At 51.9% G+C, this 22,158-nt stretch overlaps 1 protein-coding gene across 10 annotated transcripts in view; it reads right to left on the bottom strand.

The window, feature by feature from the left end:
* The window catches only part of SSBP3 (single stranded DNA binding protein 3), a 165,889-nt gene that overhangs the window by 71,808 nt on the left and 71,923 nt on the right, over positions 1-22,158 (bottom strand). For 2 of the 10 annotated variants that reach the window (XM_042248444.2, XM_042248428.2), the window contains exon 1: positions 1-22,158. This exon is cut by the window's right edge and continues 6,034 nt beyond it. The exons of the other annotated variants lie outside the window; for them this stretch is intronic. The gene's annotated coding sequence lies outside the window, so the exon portion shown is untranslated. 10 annotated transcript variants of the gene reach the window in all.

Below are 22,158 nucleotides of genomic sequence, written 5' to 3' on the forward strand. Positions count from 1 at the left end.
CTGTTTCTTTATGCCTTTTTCATGTGCCTACCAGAACATTTAAGATGACATGTCTGGCTCCCACTGCATTCCTATCAGACAGCACTGCCTCCAAGATGTTTGCTCCACGAATGACGATGTAGACAAGAGCAAAGGAGAAAGAAGATGGCATCTCAGGCAAGGGGAAGCCTGGAAAGGGCAGCCGAGGAGGGAGGGGGCAGCCCTGAGCCTGCACAGGATGCCCAGGCAGGGCTGAGATCTGAATATAACCAGGCGAGGGCGTGGTCAGGTGTGCAGGAGCCAGGTGACAGAAGGCACGGAAAGTGGGGAGGGCTCTGACCTGCGGCTTCTGGTAACAACAGGCAGTAAAACTGCTGTGTGGAGCTGGGAGCCAGGAACAATGACTCCACCCGACTTCAGGGACCTTGAACCAGTCACCCACCCACTTGCCTTCCAGAAACCAGGAGCAGTGCCTCAATTTCCTGAGTTAGGAGAAATTAGAGAGTTCCAGAGTCGGTTTCCTCTGAGGAGCAAGAAATACACATTCCAAATGGGCACCAGACATGTGGGCCCAGGGCTAGCTATTGTCACATAGGGGAGCTGAAGAGGCCTTTCTGAGGAAAAGGGCTGTATGAGGGCTTAGGAAGCAAGGTGGGAAAAGAGTTCAGCAGGTGTGTGTTGGGGGGTGCTTCAGAAAGCCAGGTCATTCCACGCGGAAGGTCAGTTTGTGCAGAGGCCGTGTGAATAGCAGGCAGCCAGAGGCAGAGGCAGAAGAGCAGAGTCCCAGAGGGGTCGCTGGAGACAGTCCCCAGGACATTCTACTAATAGAGAATACTGTTGGTGCAAGGTTGAAAGCTGAGCTTTGGGGACGCTCTCAGAGAACAGACTGGTCCTCACACATCAGAACAAGCCCTGGGCCTGGACTGAAGGCTGAGCTGTCCTCTGCTGAGATGAGCCTTGATCCGCTATAACAACTGAAGAGAGGCTGATACAGAAAAACCCATACCACCACCCCTATGCAGGGGCGAGGATGCCTGGGACCTGGTGTCACTCTCAGAGGAGCACTCGCAAGCCAGTACATGCACCGCAAGAGACAGAAGTCTGGGCCAAGCACGTCTAGCGGGAGGTGCAGCACGGGGTGCACGGCTAGAGGTAACAAATCCCAGTTCTGATTACATCTGCACGCTGAGAGACGTCAGGCTGTTAACTGGGTAAGAGGGAAACTGCTACCTTACTCCCCAAGGTCCTTATGAGGAATCAAGAGATTCAGGAGATGTGAATTACCCAGCACAGACCCAAGCCCTTCCCTTGCCAATGTCACTGGTTCTCCAGTGCCTCCCTTCCCTAGTCAACGGGGTCACAGCACCTGCCTAACACGGCAGGCAGCACACGAGAGACATTCAATAAATAGTAAATTTCCTATTATCAGATGTCATGGCCGAGGAACAGCAAATTAGATCCAGTTAGGAGAGCAGAAAGTTACTTTGGTGAGCAGTCACGGGTCCATGGAATGTTCCTGAAAGTGAAAGTGAAGTTGCTCAGTCGTGTCCGACTCTTTGCAACCTCATGGACTATAAGCCCGCCAGGTTCCTCTGTCCATGGGATTTTCCAGGCAAGAGTACTGGAGTGGGTTGCCATTTCCTTCTCCAGGGGATCTTCCCAACCCAGGGATCGAACCTGGGTCTCTTGCATTGCAGGCAGACGCTTTACCCTCGGAATGCTCCTGGACACATAAAAAAAGCTTCAAGCTGGAAGCCACTGGCTTCCTTTGCAGGCTGGGCAATTGGGAGTCACAGAGAAGCAGCAAGAGGACTCAAGTTTGGATGTTTTTATGAAGGATGGGCCATAGGTAGAAGGAAACTCTCACTTGGTTTCAAGGCTCAAAGAGGGTCATTACTATCTGGTTTTCCATCTAGCAGACTTTTCTCTCCCAGCTTTATCCTTTTTTTTTTTTGGCCTGCACCATGTGGCATGTGAGATCTTAGTTCCCTAACCAGGGATCAAACCTGCGCCTCCTGCACTGAAATCTTAACCTATGAACTGCCCAGGAAGCCCCTTCTCTGCCAGTTTTGTCCCAAGGCCAGTCACTCTTGCCTGATAGCTGTTTCCTCTCTTTCATCTATTTATATCTCATCTTCCACCAAGATACCCTTCCATCTTTCTCATGTGTGCAAACTCCCTAACCTCAGGGTCCCATGGAAATGCCATGTTCCTCAGGAGCCCTTCCCAGACTCCCCCTACTATCCAGGTCGGCAGCTCCTGGGTTCCTTTCTTATTCCTTCTACTGGATGGGAAGCCCTCCCAGGGCTGGACTAAGTCTTGCCTGCATGGAACCCCAAGAGCCTCCCCAAGGAGGCAGAGCTCAGGGAGAGAATGGGAGGAACATGATAAAGCACACCTGGGCATGTGATAAGCTCTAGCCTGGTGCCGGCCATGTGCCACCACTGGAGGACCCGGGGAGAGCTACAGGTCCAAACAGGCATAGAGTTTCAGGCCAAGACACCCAGCTCATTATCGGCAAACATCAGGTTATTTGAAACCAGACTGTGTAACAGAGGGAAAGTGCCATGGCCACAGTGAGGCCTCACTGACCAGGTTCACCCCGAGCCTGGGTGATCCCTGAGATGAATGGGAAAGACAGGGGCAGGGCAGAGTGAGGCCAGCCCCCTGACACTGCGTAAGAACAGTTGCTGGGAGTTTCGTTACATAGATGATAACCATGGTGCCCTGTTACTGGGTGCTTCCACGTGCCGAGCACTTCTCACACCAACCCCAAGATGTAAATACTTTAGAAGATCCATTCCACAGTGCGGTAAACTGAGGCTTAGCTTACCGAGGGTCACATAGCGGTTGCTGGCAGAGCTGGTATTTAGCTGACACCCACAGGCTCTTCCACTGCGGCCCACCACCATTACTGACCTTGACACTCAACCTGAGGCCTCTAATGGTGAAACAATGAAGACTCAGGATTCCAGCCGCTCCCTGTCCCCACAGCCCCCAGGAGGAGAGAAATTCAGGCTTCAAGAGGCCACACTGGCCCCGCTAACTCGGGGCACCCTACACCCCCATCACATCCTTCTCCTCCTGCTTTTTTGGCCTAGAACCTGAGGGCACACTGCCTCCTTTGAGGATAATTGCTTCCCCACCCTCCTGGCTGTCCAGCAAATACCCACTCTCCACTCCTAAGTCATCACCTCTTCGACCAGCTTTTATACTCACCCTGCATCTCCTCAGCCCTACAGAACCAACCAGTCTTCCCCATCCTCCACGCCCAATGCAGCCTGGCTGGGACCCTGCCTGGGTCCAGCCCCACTGTACTGTGTTCAGTGCGGTTTGTCTCCTTGGTGGGCTCCTTGAGGACAGAGACCCTGCCTTCATTTATCTCTGAATTGCTGGTGTGTACAGAATAAGCTAAGCAATATTTTAAAGCACATCTCCTCCCTCCCCAGAGCTGCTCATCAGCAGTTAAAACAACGGAAGAGCAGGACAGGCCACTGATCAGAAGGGCAGGAATTCACTGGTAGGTCTGCTCTGAAAATTAATAATGCCAAAGAAAGGGAATTTCCTGGCAGGCCAGTGGTTTGGACTCCATGCTTTCATTCATGGGGCCCAGGCTCAATCCCTGGTGGGGGAACTAAGACCCCATAAGCTGTGTGGCACAGCTGAAAAATGGCCATTCCCCCTAAGGAAAAGGCAATCTCTGCCAGTGGTTGTATTGAAAAATCCCACTGGTTTGGAATGATTAGGGATAAGAGATAAAAAGCTGGTCTGATTACCACTGTAACAAAGTTATACCACCCTCTGATGGGCTGGACGAGGCACACACAGGGCATCTAAGCCCATGAAGCATGCCAACTTCCAGCAGCGTAGGACCATCAAATAGACTTCCTCATCTTATTGACACTCTACTTTGCTGAGCAAACCTGCCTCCCAAGCTTGGCCTGAACAAGTGAGGCATGAGTTCTATATAGAGGGAGGTTATAAAATTTCTACCAGACCCCATCAAACTGAGCTGCCTCCACACAAGACACATTTTTTTGCAAGTAACCTAATGAGAGCAGATGCTGCTGCTGAGACAGGCCAGAGGGACTCAACACTGGCCTGCACAGACTTTAGCCACGATGTGGTAACCAGATAACCAGGGAAGCACCAGCACCCTTTTTCTACAGATAGAGAAAGGAAATGAAGCTGGTTCTCAAAACAGTCAGCCTTGAGCTTCATTGATACCTTGGGAAATGTCCCTACTAGGATGCGAGGCCCATCGCACTCTGAGAAATTATCTGTCCCTTCCACATGTACACAATGCGCTGAGAAAACGCCAGGCAGAGGGAAAGTTGCCTTTTCTGCTGCTCACTGTTTCTGACACCACACGGTCACTCAAAGACCCTGGAGTGGTCCCGAAAATCCCCAGATCCCCAAATGCCCTGTGCTCAGACATAACCCAAAGCTTTAGCCGCTGCCAAGAAAAAGAAAAAGAAAGAAAACCCCAGGAACACACCAAATCCATGTCCAACTCCTTTGCCCCTTGGAACAAAACCCATTGCAGGCGCACACAAAGCAGGGTAGGCTGGACAAAGGAGAGGCCAGGTCACACTCGACGAGGCGCTTTCTTGTCGTTTCCAAAACAGAACTGTCCTCTATTAAAACGCTCTTGTTGCTCGGATGTTGGTGCAGGAGGGAGGGGGCACAAATCTCAAAACAAAAGGCGAGCTGAGGCGGGAGGGGAGGCCCTGAGCGAGCTAGCGAGGGCGGCTTCTTCTCCCCGCACACTTCCAAGCTTTTGAATGCCCGCAGACCTCGGCCTGGAGCTGGCAGCTGTCTGTTATTATCCCGGCAACTCCAAGGGCCCCAGCACGAGGGAGTGCGTCCCGAGCAGGTGAACGCCATCTGCCTGGCTCTGACGAGATGCCCAGCTCTGTGCCTGCTGCTGCCAGCAGGCCACGGGGACTTCGGGGAGGTACGGCCAGCCTTCTACCCTCTCTCCGCCCATTCTTCAATGCTCAGCCCGGCTTTCTTCACGCTCCCCGGGGGGCTGCAGGCTCAGTCACTACCTGGCATTTATCACAGAGGGGGAGCTCTTTTAAAAAACACTTGGTCACCTTTCACAGAAAATTCAAAAGGCATTGAGAGTATGGAGGTTTTTTTCTGGTGGAGGGGGGTTAGTTTGCATAGAGTTGGGTATCCACAGGAAAACAGGGCCCATTGACACACCTTCCAGAGGTTCATTTGAAGAGGGGGCTTTAATTAATCTACAAAGAGAAAAAAAGTTTTCTACCTGCCTTTTAAAAAGCACTCCTTGCATTAGCTAACACAGTCCCAGTACACTCCAGCCCATTTCCTCCCACCCCGCTCTGGCTGTTTTAATTGGGGTAAGTGGTTCCCTGATGCCATCTACAAAGTACTAGTCCAGACCTTGGGGAGAACAAGAGCTAAGTGGAAAAGCGGGCCTGGAGCGGGCAGCATCCCTGATGGGAGTCGGAAGGAAGGCCGGGTATCGGGTCCAGCCTGTTCCTCTCCTGGGAAGAGGAGCATTCCTCCCCTTAACGGTGTTTTCACTGGCTAGTCCGTCAGACAACTGAAACGCCTGTAACGTGTGACAGGCAGGGCAAGGTGAGCCTGTCTGCCTGTGAGTCTGGGTCTCTGCACTGAGTGCTGATGGCAGCTAGAAGGAGCCAGGTCCCCACCCTCATCTCTCCAGGGCCTCGAGCAGCTTCACAGGTCTCCCAAGTCACATGTGCTAGGGTCTATTTCCCCCAACAACGACTAGTGACTAGTGACAACACCAAGGCCGAGACTCTGCCGGGAAAGCAAGGAGGGGACAGGCACAGGGAGAGAACGGGCCACCCCAGAAGGGGGCAGCAGAGGGACAGCCTGGCCCTGGGCAGCCCGGGCTCAAGGCAGAAACCCACCAACAGCTCTGAGTGAGAACCAAGGTCCTCTTAGGCTGGAAATATTCACGCGAAGGGGTGGGAAGGGCTGAGCTGGGAACGCGCTCTGCTTATGAACAATAGCCAGAAAGCAGCAAGGTGGTGTGGAGAACCTGGAGGGCAAAGCTGGGTCCAACCCCTACTGGATTCCCAGGCCCTGGGGGGCGTAGGGGCCAAGTGAAGGAAGATAAGCACCCTGCCTAATCTGTGGGGCTGTTGTGGGGCTCATGAAGGACAGGAGAGGCCGAGGGCTTGGAAAACTCTAAGGACCGTACCAACACGAGCCCCAAATTGAGGCTACTCTGAAGAACTTTCATCAGGAACACACGAGCCAGACACATAGCCACAAGACTAAGACGTGACCGCCGTGTCATACCCACCATCACCACAATTGCTCAGGGAGGGAGCTACAAATCAGTGGGCTGTGGAAAGCAGCCCAACTACCTTGAACCCTTCTAGGCCACCTCCACCCCTACTCCCGTGTCTGGTGCACACACAGGTCTGCAGCTAGAGAACGGGCCAAGTTACTGTCACTATGAGAAAGCAACAGGGGCACAAACACAGCCCTGGTGTCATGCTCCCACAGCCCAGGTTCTGCAGCCTCACACCTACAGCAGCCAGACCTCCCCCCGCCGCTGGTGGAGGCTCTGGACACATCTGTCTTAGCCTAAACCAACTGCTTCTCTCCAGCTCTCACTGGCCAATCGGCCTTCCTCATTCTTGTGCAACAAAGCGGCAGCCCACAGGAAAAAGGGCTTCGGCACACACCGCCAGCTCTGAACTTTGCAGTATTTCAAAGGAAAGGGAGAGTGTTTGGGGCAAGTGGTCAGAGGGGGCTTCCTTTTCCAAGGAGGGTGAAGCTTGCGGTGCGCCTGGAAGAACAGGCAGGATTTCACAGAGCACCTGAGAACCCTTTCCATTCACCCCTTCACAGACCCCACCCCAAGCAAACCAAGAGACGACCGTCCCTGTGCCCCTAGGCTGTCCCATCATGACATCACAGATCCTGAGCCCAGCGTTCAGACCAGACCAACCCCCATGCCCGGGGTGCCAGGGCTCATGACTGGCTGGTCCCACTTGGGGACAGTGTACAGCTGAAGCCTCTGGGTGTCCCTTCTGTTGGGAGGAGAGGGGTTGACAGCCCAGCTTCCTGGAAACATCTCCTCCACTCTGAATCCACTTTGGAAAGGCAGGCCCAGAGCGGGCGGAGGCCAGGGAGGGGCTGGGATGGGAACATCCTGTCTACAACAGAACAGAGTAGGGACTGAGGGCTGCCCACGTGTGCTTCAGGCTTTTTTTCCCCTTCATTGAGCAGGAAGTGTTCATTCGACCGACAAACAAGCATCTGGGGGTCGTGGTAGGGTGAGGGCAGTGAAGCCAACCTCTGATTTGTGGAAGTGAACAATCCAAGACAATGGGTGTGTGACAGCAGAGAAATCGGCTCCAGATGCAGGCCAGAGCCAGCTGCCCAGGGGCCAATCGGGTAATCAATCCTGTTGATATGTTTATTCTCAAAAAGAGGACCTGGGGGTGGGGGCTGCGGTCATTGCCGGTCAGACAATGGAAGGCAGCTGGGAGCAGGGTCCTATGACCCTCCCTCCTGCCTGCATGGTCTGTAGGTTGCACAGTTCTCTCCTGACTCAAGGCTTCCCTGCTCCCCAGCCAGGAAGAGGTTGGGGGTGGGGGAGATGACCACACCAAAGCCTGCTGTGTGCTGGTTTCTGACGGCCAAAGTCAAGTCCCCTGGGGTCCTGTGCAAAAGAGCGAAGGTTCAGATTGCCCCCTTCCCCCATGGCTGCAGGCTGCCCACTGCCTCTGTGCAGAGGTCTTAAGCGGATGCTCCTTAGGGTCAAGATAACTAAGTTTCCCTGAAACTCAGGGCAGCAGGCAAGCATGAACTCTGGGATTTTCACTTTCTAGGCTTGGAAGGTACCAGAGGGGCCAAGATGGAATATGTGGGGTGGGAGAGGCCTTGCCAGCCAGTTAATAAGGAGCAGAGTTAGGGCCAGCACCCAAATTTCCCCTATTTGAGGGCTCTTCCCAGGAGTTCTCAAAGAGAAGGAAAAGAGCACCCAGCCCAACATGTAACCCTAGACCCAGTCTCCAAGGGGCAACAGGATCACTTGGTTCTCTGGTGAGGGTGGGGTGGGTGACCACATCATGACAAACCACACCAACACAACGTGTGTGACACACCCAAAAAAGCTTTCCTGAGGACATACCATGTAGCACAAACTCCGTGGAGAAGCAGTGAATAAAAAGGACGTTCCACTTTGCAGACCCACAAGGAAAAGGGTGTAAGAACCCTTCTATATATGTCGCAGTGTGACCAAGAGCTGAGGTCCTCAAAAAACTAAAAGATTTGTTAAGTAGATTGTTAAATCGGTGGGACTTGGGGCCTGAAACCTCTAATCCTGCTCCCCTAGACAAATATTCTATAGCCTTACATTTTTCTTTAGATCCTTCGTAAAAAGGACCTTCAAAGGCTCTAGAGAGAAAGTCTCTGGAGTAGTAGAGACGACTCTGGAGTAGTAGCGCCTCATTAGGTAGTGAGCACCCCGTCACTGGCTGTATCCCAGTAGGGACTGGGGTGCTGGCTTCCAACATGCCTTCCCAGCATGGGAATTCCATGCAGTCGCAAGCCGGCTGAGAACAAACACTGGACAAGGCAGGGATACTTGTTGATCTGAGCAACCTTCCTGCTTGGTAAGGGAAGCCCCCGTCGCACAGGGAAGGGAGAAGGGAGTAGGGAGTCGAAACTCCGAAGAACAAAAGGACGGCAGAGCTTGTCACTCCGGCCCTGATCATCCATGGCACCGTCTCCAGCCATCTGTCACATCCTATAGAAACTCCCTGTGTGATTCTGTCTGCCTGGAGAGACTGCTGGCTCTCATCCATCTCCCCATCCCCACTGAGCCTGGTGCCCATGAGGCCCCATACATACTGTTGAACAGAAAGACGAACCAGGGCACTCCCAGAGCCTTCTTGTACAGAGGAAGCACCGGCTGTGCCCACTCTCGGGTCGCAGCTCTCCTGGTCTTCCTCCATCCCCCAGGGAACGGGCAACTCAGGCGGCAACACGAGGTCACGCCCGCTCTACCTTTGTTCCCTCCAGCCCCCGTCTTTGCTCTCTCCTGGGCGGCTGAGAATCCCTGGCCGTCAGGGGACAGAAAGGACTCACACCACGCTCCCCTTGGCGAGCGAGCACATCGCAGCTGGACTTGGTAGTTAGTACAAAAAGTAGGAAAGTCTGGGTTTTAAAATTTTTCATCTAGGGCAAAGAGAGACCTTCCTTTAAATACTTGTTTTATAATCCCCAGTCCAAGTAAAAGTGCAGTTAGAATAGCCATTTGTCTATTCGAGCATCAGCACACATCAAGGTGATGCTTTGGAAAATAATCTGGCAAAGGGACACAAGGATCTTGAAAGGAGAGGCTCATACTTTCTGACCTAGTGATTCCACTTCTGGGAATTTATTCCAAGGAAACCATCCAGAATGAAATGCGAAGATGTTCGCTGCAGTGTCATATATGATGGCGGGGTGCGGAGGGGGAGGACAGGAAGGAATATCCAGTAACAGAGGAAGAGTTAAATAAAGCCAGCCATTAGAGGATAATTAGGAGTAAGTGGAAACACGCTTATCAATAGAAAAAGTGGCAGACCACAAACACATGCTCAGACCCGGACAGCATTTTGTCCAAGTCTAGAAGTTGTGATAAGATAATGGTAGAGTGAATGTTTTCCTTTCACTTTCCAAACTTCCCCTAAAGTTGTCTTTAAAAGACAAAGGACACCAGACTTAAGGCAGGCGGAGACAAAAACCTGGGTCTCCAACCTGCTTTGAGATGTCTCCCTCGAAGTCTCCAGGCCAGGGACTTCAGCAAGGGGAGAAGAGGGAGGGAAGACGGAACCACGGCAGACAGACCTGGTTTCCAGCCCTGTTAACATGACACCTCCAAGAATGACATTTAACCAACAGGAACCTTCTGGGAATATTGAAATATCCTCCAAAAAACCAAACCAGGCAGGCAGGCTTTATAAATAGTGTGCATGCGCGTACAGAAAGCCATCATTTTCAGTAGAGAGAGAGACAGAGGCACCATTCCATTCTCCAACAGCAGCAGTGGCCAACTTTCCACCCCAATCAGCCATCTGGGGCTCAAAGGGAAGGTGTCAGATTGATCACCAGGGTTGGATTAATTTTTTTTTTTTCCTTCTTAAATCCCCTTAACTGAGAAAGCAGCTTGAGCCAATTCTGCTTTTCTCACAGACACCAAAACACCAAGCTATAGTTACACCAGTTCATCTTCACACCCCCAGAGTTTGGGGGAGGGGGAAGATGAAGCTTTCCAAGCAGCTCTCTGCAGAGTCTCACCTCCTGGTGGAGAAGCTGGAAGCCCAGGCTTAAAGGAACAGGATGCTGGGGAAGGACCACGTCTCCAGGCTTCCCCCACCCCTCAGGTCTCCTTCTGATGAAGCAGGTGACACTACCTCCCAGAAACCTCTCCAGATCCCCAAGCCCAAGTGTGGAATCTTCCCCACTCCTCTGCTCTCCCACTGTAAAAAATTTCTGGATTATTATACTACGTGCACTAACCTGATCTACACCAGTTAATATCTCCTTAAAACTTACTGAGTGAGTAATGGGAAATAAGAATATCCTGTCCCAGGATATACCCAGCACCTCCCTCCTATGATTTCATTTTCTACACTCAGCAACCTGATGAGTTAGTATTCCCATTTTATAGATGAGCAAACCGAGGCTCGCAAACACTGCAATTCTGTGGCCAAATATTTACTATTCTAGGTTCTCAGTGCCGCACTGGCTGCTGCAGATCGTGCTCGATGGAAAAGAGCTGGGGACCAACCACTATAAGCACCAAGTAAGTATCAAGCGCTTCTATACGCACTCTTTCTAATTGTAACAAGCAGAAGCAGGGACTACCTCCTCATCACCAACCTCTGGAAGGGAAAACAGGCTCAGAGATGAGCCAATTTAAATCTCACACAGCTTTCAAGCAGTGAGCAGGACTTGAGTCCAGGTCATGGGACTAAATCAGAACCAAGGCCCACGTCCCCATGAGTGGCAGCTGTTTAATCGTCGAAATTAAATCCCAGGAATGGGACTGTAAACCCCTGTGTAGCTCCCAGCCAAGCTACACCAGCCACGATGTAGGTACTCAGACGCGCTTTTGTTGGAAAGCAAGGAGACAAAAACCAGGGAAGGGGAACCCTTGAGGACTCCCCCATAACAGGAATTCTCCTGAAAGGAGGGCACTGCCTCATACCTCAGCTTCCTGCTACAGAACCCACCCTTAGTCCAACTACTGTAAAGGCCCTTAACATCCCCCTTCCTAGCGCAAGCCCAATCCCTGGGTTACTTGCCTTTACTACCCAGACCATGCCTGAGTTTGTTAATGATCAATCCTCCAGGCAGGCGCCAGCTTTCCAAAGGGACAATGACCACCTCCAGGAAAAATGGCCCAAAGCAGGTTCTGCATCAATTTATTAGGCTGTAAAACAGGGTCCTGAAGAAAACGGGGACAGCTAAGACATGGTGTTTCCGGTATTTTTATTGTTCTTTTGTTGGCCCTTCTCTTTGAAGAAGGCAGGTGGTCTGGGACGTCCAAGGAAAGAGCCAACCACAAAGATTAGTGCCGAGGAGACTGGTCTCAAACTCACAGTCTGGACAGACCTCACTATTTTTCAGGCTTTCATAGAAGAGGGACTCCGTCAGTTCCCAGACCTCTGAAGTGCAACAACCCCTGCTTCCTGCCACCCACTCCCATACGGGAACCTGACTCATTCCAGGCAGGTGGGAGAGAATAGGACTTCAAGCGCTCTCCAGGGGCTTCCAGTCCAGGGGAAAGGAGATTCAACACAAATATCAGTGACTTCCGGAGGGGGTGGAAAGCACCAAATAAAAGTTATATGGAAGAAAAGACAATTTCTGAGATGAGAAATGCTGACACTGCCAAAAAAAAAAAAAAAAAAAAAAACCAAGGAGGGGAGAGGCCCAACTTCAAAGAAGTCAAAGACAACACCAAACAGGTTTTAAAGTTAATACCCAAGCTGCTGGGCAGTCAGTCAGGATCCTGAGCATCATCCAGGTGCTAGGAACCTGGGGCAGAGACTGGGCGGGGGAGACAAGCAGATAAATATCTTCAATCCACAGAGGTAAGCTCCAGAGGCTGTCTCGGAACTAAAGCAACCTGTCGGATGCCTGGCACGTAGGAGGCATTCAATCAGCAAATTTGGGAAAGGAAGGGAGGAGGTGGGGGGAGGGAGGGAAGGCAGGCAAGAGGAGCAGTTTATTCTACCTTGTTGGGGGGACAGGGAAGATGTGCTGGGAAAAGAACCGAGAGCCCAGTTGTCAAGAGACACCTGACCTCCAAGCAAGCAAAAGGAGCATCCGCAATCTGGGCAGAGGGGACTGCATGTGCAAAGGCACTGCGGTACAAGGGCATGTGGCATGATCAGCCCTTCTGGTCCTGCCTGAGGGAGGAGGAGGCTGTGGGCAAAGGACAGTCTGCTTCATCCTGAAGCAGAGAAGAAAGAGACTCCTTGAGATACACAGACATGGGTGCAGCAGGGCCCTATGAGCATTTCAGAGGAAACTCTGGCAGCACCTGGCAGTTTCTATTCATCCCAGCGCCCTGGCCCCCCAACACACATACCCTGTTTCCAGATGAGGAAACTGAGGACTCAAGTTGGGCAATCTCTTGCCTGAGGTCAAGTGACTGGATGGTGTCCACCCCTGGCTTCTGTCCCAGGGCTCCCATCCTGAAAGCTCTCACCACATTACCTAAGTATCCCACAGATGCTGCAGGGTAGCCCAACAGCTAGGGGCCTGCAAGGGTCTTTACCTGCCTGGGCCCCAGACTCTTCCTCCTGTGAAAAGTGGGGGCATTGATGTCGACCCTTGAGAGGTGCTTTGCACATCAAATGAAGGATGTTATCACGTGCTTGCACACAATGAACTCCTATGAGGAGAGCAGACAAGATGTCTTCATTCATTCAAACATCCTTGAGGGTCTACTATGCGCTGTTCTAATCAGTCAGGGCAGGATAAATTAAAGGGAGCTGGAGTCCATCAGGGTACAGACGGAAAGACTGGCCCTCACAGTAGAGGACTGGGAGAAGCGAGGAATCTGAGTCCTTTGATCTATACAGTGAGGGAGTTGGGTAAGCAAGGAAGAGAGTAAAACCATAAAGTTTTATGCATTGCTTGATGGCTTAAGACATAAAAACAGAAAGCTGGCTGGGAAAGAGGCTGGAAAAATAGAATGCCAACTGCTCTACTGTGCCCCTTCCAAAGCCCTGGGACTCAAAACTTAGCAGGTCTACCCCACATCCAAGGCTGCAGGTGGGAAAGAGAGAGGGCACAGATCCGTAGGTGTGGTCCTCGCTGCAGCCTTCCCAGATCACTGCACAGGAAGGCTCTGGTCTGGTCACATGTCTCTGCTCTACCCCTGCCCCTGGCTGTTGGGACAGGCTGACCAGGCAAGAGAGAGTTAACAGACAGTTCTGACAGTAACAGGTGGTTAACAGAACTGACAAGGACTAAAGAATCTCGTGGACTTGAGGTTTCATGTGGCACGAGGCAAGTGGAATGCATCAGTGGGTTGAGGTGGACGTGCACGAGCAGCCGTGGCCAGCACCCACCAGCGTAGACAGGGGACAGCCCACTCTGATCCAGGTCTACACTAAGGCACTGCTCCCCCTCCCCGGGCCAGAAGGCAGGCCCTCAAGGGCCCACAAGGTAGCTTGGTCTTATCACTACCACCTAATAATGTATCTGGCACATAACTGTAAGGCGATACCGACCTAATACCGAACAACAACAGCCAGGCCAAGTCAAGTTAGGTGTCCACTGAACAGATGCAGAAGACGAAGGCCCTTTCTCCAAGGAAGGACAGAAGAAAAAAGCTTTGGACTTGAGAAATGAAGTATTTCCTACCATATCAATAACCAAGGATGTCACAGTCATCAGTGATTCTAGCCCTCCAGGGCACTCGGGAAGGAGAATACCTGTGCAGCCATCAGGTTGCAGCCACTCCCTACAGGGAGCCCCAAAGAACTCGAGATGTGGTCCTCAGGATACTCGCCCCAGATAGCTGAGATGCACATGAAAGGAATGATTTCAGCGAGCCCAGGCTCTTGAATCTTCCCACATATAGAAAAGTACTAAATTCTTCAATGTGAGATATTTGGTCTTAATTCACAAAAATACTTTTGATGTTCAGACTACCTGCCCTCTGTTGCAAACTTCTATACAATCTGCCTCTTCCCCCCACCTCCAAGCAGTTCTCTCAGGATTACTTGAGATGCCGCCTCCCAAGCTTAAGTCCTAGAAATTTCTCCTGAATAAAACATAACTCTCAACTTTTTCATTGCAACTATCTTCTCAAGCCGACAGGCTCCAAGGAAGTCAGCAACCATACTCCATCCCCAACCTGTGCATCCCAATCAACTCTGCCACGTTCCAACAATCCACTTATATCTCCAGGTCAACTGGCATTACCTGGTGGCTTTGAAAGTCCAACACAGCACCTGTCTAAGGGCAGGTACCCCATACAATCGCTGGTTTCCTCCAGAACTATACCAGATATGCTACTAGGGTGCTAGGAATAAACGCCTTCTAGAACATCTCTGCCTTCTGGGACAAAACTGATAAATAAGGACTTACACTCCACACAGTCTTTCGTTGAACCCTCACCTACGAATTTCAAGAAACTCGGGAGGAGACTTCAGGCTTCTAGAACAAAGAGATGGCAAGGATCTTTGAATTATTAGGACATTCAGGAGGTGGGAGGGTGGCTGCAAGAGGGAAGAGGTTCAGGGTCCTTCACCCTCCCCCACCTCAGCCCCCAGAACCAATGGGCACCCCTTGAGCAAGTCAATTAAGCTCCCAGAGCACCTAAAAACAACTCTTCAGTTGGGAAAGAAACCTAGGCCCCAAAACTCTGCCTCTAGGGCTTAATTAGCTTTGTAAAAGGCCAGGAGATGCACAGATAATAGGTACTTTCGCCAAAGGCGGAGGAAAAAGTAAACTACTCCAAGAAACACAGACCAGATCCTCGGGCCCAGCCCCCAGGACCCCTCCAGCAGGTGGGGCTGGGAGTCAGGCCCTGGAAACCAGTTCCTCCAGCAGGGCGGGATGCCAAGGTGCTGCTGGAACCAGGCTCCCGCTCTTCCCTGCAGAAGGGGGTGCTCCAGTCTCCTGTCTCGGCCTGCTTTCCAGACCCTGTCCCAACAGGCAGGAGAGGACTGCTCCTGCCCTTACAGCCGTGCTTTCTGCCTTCAGGCAAGCAGAGGGAAGGGTAAAGGCCTGCAGAGGCGGTAGGTGCTAGCGCGCGGAAAGCTCATCTTGGATTCCAGAAGCCAGGATTCCAGGGACAGTGGGGACGTGCACTGAATTAACAGAATTCTCCTGTTCTTGAGGGGGAAAGGATGGACTCTGGAAGGAGCAGGGGAAGGCCCTGACCTACACAGAGTTTCTAGCTCTGCTGCTTCTACCAGTGAGGCTGCAGAGGCTAGAGGGAGGGCAGCGGGGATTTCGTGAAAAAGAGGAGCTCCTCCTTCAGGCTGGCATGGGCCCATCCCAGCAGGATAAGCAAGTGGGGTGCAGTAGGTATGCTATGTGTCCCCACCAGACTTATGGAGCACCATTTACAGAAAGTCAGTGTTGTACAGGGACTATCTTAAACATTTTACAAGAATTAACTCATTTCATCCTCAAGCATGCCTGCAGAATGATCTTCATCCTCATTCAGATACAGAGTGGAGGACGGAGAGACTGGGGACTTGGGGACCATTATTATTCCTTCTTGTCTTCCTTTTGCTCAACCCAGGGCCCCTCTCTTCCAAATCACGTATCTTTCCTTTTTCAAATGCCCCTGAATTCCTGAGGTTACCGACCAAGAAAACTGGAGTTCAAACCCAGGTCTATGGGCTCCAAAGTCCCAGCTCATGGATATCATCTTCTTCCAAAAGGAAGAAGTCTCTAGTGATAGGAACCAGAAGTATGGCCGGACCAACAAGGATCTACTGTATAGCACAGGGAACTCTGCTCAGTATTCTGTAATAATCTAAATGGGAAAAGAACCTGAGAAAGAATAGCACGTGTATACGCTTAAAAAAAAGAAGTGTAGGTGGACTCTCACTAGTCTCTGGGGCTGTGGATAAGCCTCATCACAACAAAGAGCCTCTTCAACGATCAGGGAAGAATCAAGGAAGGAATGTATCCCCCCAGACAGTCCTTGGCAGGGTCCCATCAGCTCAGCAAGACTGGAGCCCGGCTTAGCCTCTATTCCCCTGCTAGGTTTCTGCTGCAGTGTCTGTAACTGCTCCTGATGTGGGCTCCAACCCTCATCCAGAGAACACTTCACCCAGGGATCCCACAGGTCGGGGTAGGCAGCCACCCCTGCAGAGTACTGTCCATCCCCAGGACGCTCCCCGGAAACCCCCAAAGACCGTACCTGCCCACGTGGCACGCAGGCATCCTGTCACCATGGAGACAGAGGCAGGCCCTCTGCTTGAAGAGGAGAAAACCGGCCTGATTTACAGAATTTACCAAATGGGTCCGTTTTTCACCACGTTCCAGTCCTTTTGGGAAAACTCCAGGTTTTTAGGAGGAGTAGATTAATGGTAGGGAGTTAATGGGGCAGTGATATATCCTGCCTGAAATTTTTTGAAAAGTTCTGCGTTGAGGCGTCCAAGTCCAGTGGACCTGCTGTGATTTAGGATGGCGGCCCCTGAGAACAGGCAGGCCCGATACGTCAGTAAATCTGCTAAACGAGGTCGTTTCTGGAGGGCGGTTTTCAAGATATATGGCCTGACATGTTGCCAAACTTCCCAGCTAGCTGAGCCCCGAATGTGAAGACAAAGGAGCACTCCAGGCGGGAAGCTGGCCCCACTCCTCAGAGAGGGAGGGAAGTACGGAGGAGCAGGCGGCACCGGGGAGCCAAGCAGAACTGGGCTGAGGCTCTCCTGGCTTTCTGCTTCGGTGGGAGAAGCGGTTCAAGAATAAAGGAGCTTCAGGGATGGAGGGTGGGACAGGAAGGAGGCACCAGAGGGAGGCATATGGATACTTACAGCTGATTCACGCTATTGTACAGCAGAAACTAACTCAACATTATAAAGTAATTATATTTCAATTAAAAAATAAAGTAAAAAAAAAAAAGAATAAAAGAGCTTCAGAGTGTAGAGCCAAGGGAAACTGAGAGATCACCACTGACTGAGTCTCCACTGAATCAGTGGGAAGACAGTGCCTCAGACATCAGTACACGTGGCAGCCAGTGTCTCGACCAGGACCTAATGTTATGTGGGCAATGGCACCCTGCCCACCCCTCCAAATCCCAGCCAGACCCCACAGCCCAGCCTGCCCTTTTTCCGGAGAGTTTCTGATCCCATGGAGAGAAGGCAGGACGGAAACATGTTTTTCTAGATCGAGTATCATCAGGCTTTCCTGCTCCATCGGATCTATAGACATTGCCTGAACACAGGAGCTGAGGGTGGGTCCTCTCTTCTGACAAGCCCTTCGGGGCAAGGTCACACACAACATATCAAATCTCTCCACGGGCTGGTCACAGTCAGTCCTCCCGAGAGACGCGAAGCTCCCTTACTGTGAGGCTTCCAATGCTGTAAACGTCCGTATCAGATCAATTACGATGCCATCACTCCCCATTACCTTTGCTGGAGGACTGGATGATTGGATTAATTTATAATCTGCCTTCCTGGTTGTTTTTTTGCCTATTGCTCTCTTTACACCAAAATCACATGTAAGTAGAACTTAATCAAACGATCCAAAAAGGTATTTGAATTTGTCTTGACTGCTGATGTCGATTCATTAGAGACATTTACTGCTTCTTCTCTGGTTTTCTCCACACTCCTCACCTTACTTTGAAATTCCCAGAACCAAACCTCTCATCTGTGGACTTAACACAGTGGCAAAGATAATCCAAGGGAAAGTCCTACCTGACATCAGGGGCTGCGCTTTCAGGTGGGGCCCCTGTGATTCCTTCATGAGAAGGTTTTGTGAGCACCGACTGGGAACCAGGTACAGCGGGCCAGGCTCTACCGCTGGGTCCCTTCCAGCAGAGAGTGTGCTGCTGCTGGCTGCCACAGCAGCTCAAACTCAAATCTCCCTCCTGGAGCTCAGGGTAATCTGATGATCGCAGTGGATAATTAGAGTCTCTTATCAAAACAATTAGCGGATGAATGAACAGCCAGTCCTGTCTCTGACACAACTGCACAGGAGCAGCCATGAGAGGGGGAGGCAGAGGCAGGGGAAATGACGAACTCCAGCCTCCCGCCATCCTGCTCGCCATCCTGCTCGCCATCCTGCTCGGGGCCTCTGGAGCGGGAGACACAGAGCTCCAGGCCCACCTCCGGCCTCCCAGGACCCTCCCCCACCCCAGGATCTGGCCGGAATGCCCTCCCCCTCCCCAGCGCCTTCCCTTTTTTAGCCAGGTCAGGCTCTCTGCCCTCCTCCTGAGTGAGGTGTCAGTGAGCCCTGCTCCCCTGCAGAAAGTCCCTGCCATCCGGCTCCGTCTGTGCTCCCGCAGTTGGCATCAGAGGTCGAATTCTCTATTTAACGGGGCTGGGACACCCAGAGGCAGGACTCCGAGACCTCTGACTTCACGCAGCTCTTGGCACAGGGATGGGGCTCCATAAATGTTTGTGGAGCACATAAGTGAGCCCGGCCGGCTTCTCCCTCACAGCTGACGGCGAAGTGTTTCATGGGAATACCCAGGCCGTTCCACCCAGTGCCCCCGTCTGCAATTTCATTAGCTAATGTTTAAAATTCAAAACTCCTCCATCACTCCCGTGTCTCCCCATCTGTAAACAGGCCTGGGAGTCCGATACCATTTGTTCCCACCAGAGAAAATACACAAGGGTTAGCTGGGAAGCCCTCTGGAAATGTAATCCGAAGTAGCCCAGGTCGGATGGTGGGAATGGTATGCCCCAAGAGTTGGTCCTCCCTGTTTGGTTTTCGGATTCAGGAGACAGGGCCCAATGAAAAGATGGGGGAGACTACAGGGCTTTTACCGACGGGCGACGTGATGGTTTCTAAGCAGACATGTGCGATGGGGGCACCCTCTGGAGTCCAGCCTCTCTAGGATCTTACCCAGCGTCCCATCTAAAAGCCATACTGCTGGGGCATGCTGATGCGAGTGGAGTGCCCCCCATCCCCAATGCCTATATTCAGCAGAAAAGGGGAAGGAGAAGGAAGGAGAGAATAAAGAGACAGGCAGTGGCCACAGCAGTTCTCCATCTGCTTTGTTTTCCACCAAGTTCCTTTCAAGGCCTGGGTTCTGCTAAGCCCTCGAAAGCTACGACATCATCTGTCCACTTCCCCTCCGCAATCTGCCGCCCTGCCTGCCCCTGACAGCCATCAATCACTCTGTAATGTGCTGACCTCAAGGCTCTGGGGACAGAATTTTCAAGTCAAATGTAGCCGTTAACATAAATAAAGCATTGCCCTGGATTTCTCTCTCTCTTCCTTTCTCTCTCCCTCTCTCTCTTTATGATTCTGCAGCTGCTGCTGGGGACTCGGTAGGCAACAAAAGTGAGGGCAGACAGGCACAGTGGAATGGCAATTCTACTTTTCTGAGTCATAACAATTATGACGTTGTGATAAGAACATTTTCTATGAATTTTTAAGTACCAGTTATCCTTTTTTACAATTGTCCCTGGGGAAAGGACGGCCAATTCAACAGGACTGAAGGCTACTACTCAACTGTCCTGAGCAAGGCAGACCCCAGGGTCCCTTCGGCACCCACCCCATCTTGTCCCTTTAGCTGGGGCTCACTCTGCTTCTTCAATAAGGCAGTTGTCCTTTAAGCACATTTATATGCAAAAGACTTCCATATACCAAATATAGTTCTGGATGCCAGCATTTATTTTTAAGCATGAAGAAGAGTCTCCCATAATAAAGCTCATGATGAATGTTATGATCCTCAAAATGGTTTTCAGGGGAAGTAGAAGAGCAACTAGAGGGGCTGAGAGGGAGAATGGGGGCTTTCACCCCGGGGTCTCCCCATTCTGCTCCACACCCCACAGGCACATAACATCCTGGACCTCAGACCCAGGCAGATTCCATGCAGGGAGAGGCCTCCCGCCTGCCCATCCTCTCTCTGCATCCTGACAGCAACACACTGGGGACCCAGCAGAGAAACAATGAGCACAGCCAAGGTCCCCAATGCCAAAGGGACGGTCCCCAGAGATCTAACCCACTGTCCAGAACAGGGCAGGTGGCCCTGCAGAAGCCCAGTGTCTGGCAGAGCTCCGTTCACTCGGCATGGCCAGGACCTCTGCGTCACCAGCGCAGCCCACCTGAGATAGCAGATCTAGGCAATGAAATGCAGAGACCAGGGTCATGGGGGGACTCTAGTTCTGGCACGGCTGCTGATCTTCTGTGTGACCTTGGCCAAGCCGCTTTCCCTCTCTGGGCCTCCATCTCCTCATCTACATAATGGCGGAAGCTAGGGTAGAGGCACGCCTCCAGGCCCCTTCCAGGCCTAACCCTGCACAATTATCCATCTAACCAGAAGTCCCCCTGGCAGCTCTCTCCCAGGCAGACGGTTGCTTTGGCCACTGAGGTATCTTAAGTTTCTCAACCGGCATAACAATGTCTTGACATCTTCAGTCACATCCTGAAAAACCCTAGGGTTCTTCCCATCCCTTCCACCAGCTGGGCTGCCCGGGTATTTGATAAAAGCCCCACACAATGACAACGGGATACAAACCCCACAGACCATTTAACCCTTCAGAAGCCTCTCCCTCACCTGTGTTCCAGCCCCCTTCCAAACCTGCACTGAGCTTAGGAAGGTGCCATTACCCCAATCATGGAAGTGAACTGCTGGCCCAAGGCACCCCCACAAGAACAGGGCTTCCCTCACCCCAGGCCCAGCTTCCTCAGCTCTACACCCACAGAAGCGTGTGCATGCCCATCTCAGAGGGCTGTGGCCGGAGCACGTGTTTTCCCTCTTTTGCTCCTTTGGCGAGACGTGAAAAGGGTCCCCTGATAGAAGCAGGTAGAAGCCAGTGCCTGCTTCCCAAGTCCAACAGAAAGTTCCAAAAAGTTGTTTGGAGACTCTCTGTACATCTTTACCAGCCTCAAAACTAGGGAAACAAATGTACCTGCTGGACTTCTGGAAGAGAGGGGTTTTGAGTCTCCAACAAAACTCTGCTTGTGGAAGAGAGACAGATACACCACACCATCAAAGGCAGGAGGGCTGAGTGCTGGTGGGGGGGTGGGGGGCGATGTTGAACACACCTGTGACCCTGAGGATGGATGGCAGACTTTTTTTAAAGGCTGTTCAAGGCAGACATATTAGGAAGGCTGCATATTTATCTCTCTGACATTTTAAAATATGCTGCAAAAAGCTGAATCTTAAACCAAGATACATTTTTCAAGCCATGTTGTACCAGGGACAAATCCGTTTTCTTTCTCCCTTCAAGGAGTGAGGATCACTGCATGTGACTGAGGCTGGGCTTCCTGCACAATCAATACTGAGTTATGTTTTGGATGTGGCAGGCCAGCCAGCCAAGCTGGGGCCTACGTCCACACATGGCCCACTGTCAAGGGCCTCTACCTCACCGGGGGCCCCAAGGCTCAGCCCAGGCCCCACACTACAGGGGAGCTGAACAAAGCCTCAAGGAAACCACAGGCTCTGAGAGTATACCAGAAATGGACATTTTCCCAACCCAGTGCAGGCACCCAGCCCCGTGTCGATTGTTCCAAGGCCCAAGCCCAAGCCGAGAGCCCCCTGCTTCTAAGACTCTGAAGCAGACACTGCACAAAGCAGCAGTCCCTCTCCCTGGGACCTGGGGGAGCACGGCCCTAGTGGACTGTCCTCCTCACCTCGCAGTCCCCATTAGGCTGCTTAGGCTGGGGTGAGCAGGGGAGAGAAACCATGGATCGCTTTTCAGGTGGATTTTGGTCAAATGTTCTACAAACTGGGGGACAGGCTTCGACATACACTAAAGGGCTGTACATCCCAAACTACCCGGGTTGACGCCTGCTGCCCTGACATACTGATGTAGGGCACGGTCTGGTTATAAAAGTACCCTGGGTTAAGCATCATCATTTGGTCCCTAACACCCCAGCCCCCACCCCTTGAGCCAGAGGAGGAAGAGGGCCGGAATCATCCCCCTCTCAGGAAGTCCCCAAAGCAGAGAGGGCAGACCTGAAAAGACTACAAGAAAGTACTCTCAAGAGCCCTCATCAGACCTGAGCCAACTC

Source organism: Ovis aries, chromosome 1, assembly GCF_016772045.2.
Source record: "Ovis aries strain OAR_USU_Benz2616 breed Rambouillet chromosome 1, ARS-UI_Ramb_v3.0, whole genome shotgun sequence".
Classification (NCBI taxonomy): domain Eukaryota; kingdom Metazoa; phylum Chordata; class Mammalia; order Artiodactyla; family Bovidae; genus Ovis; species Ovis aries.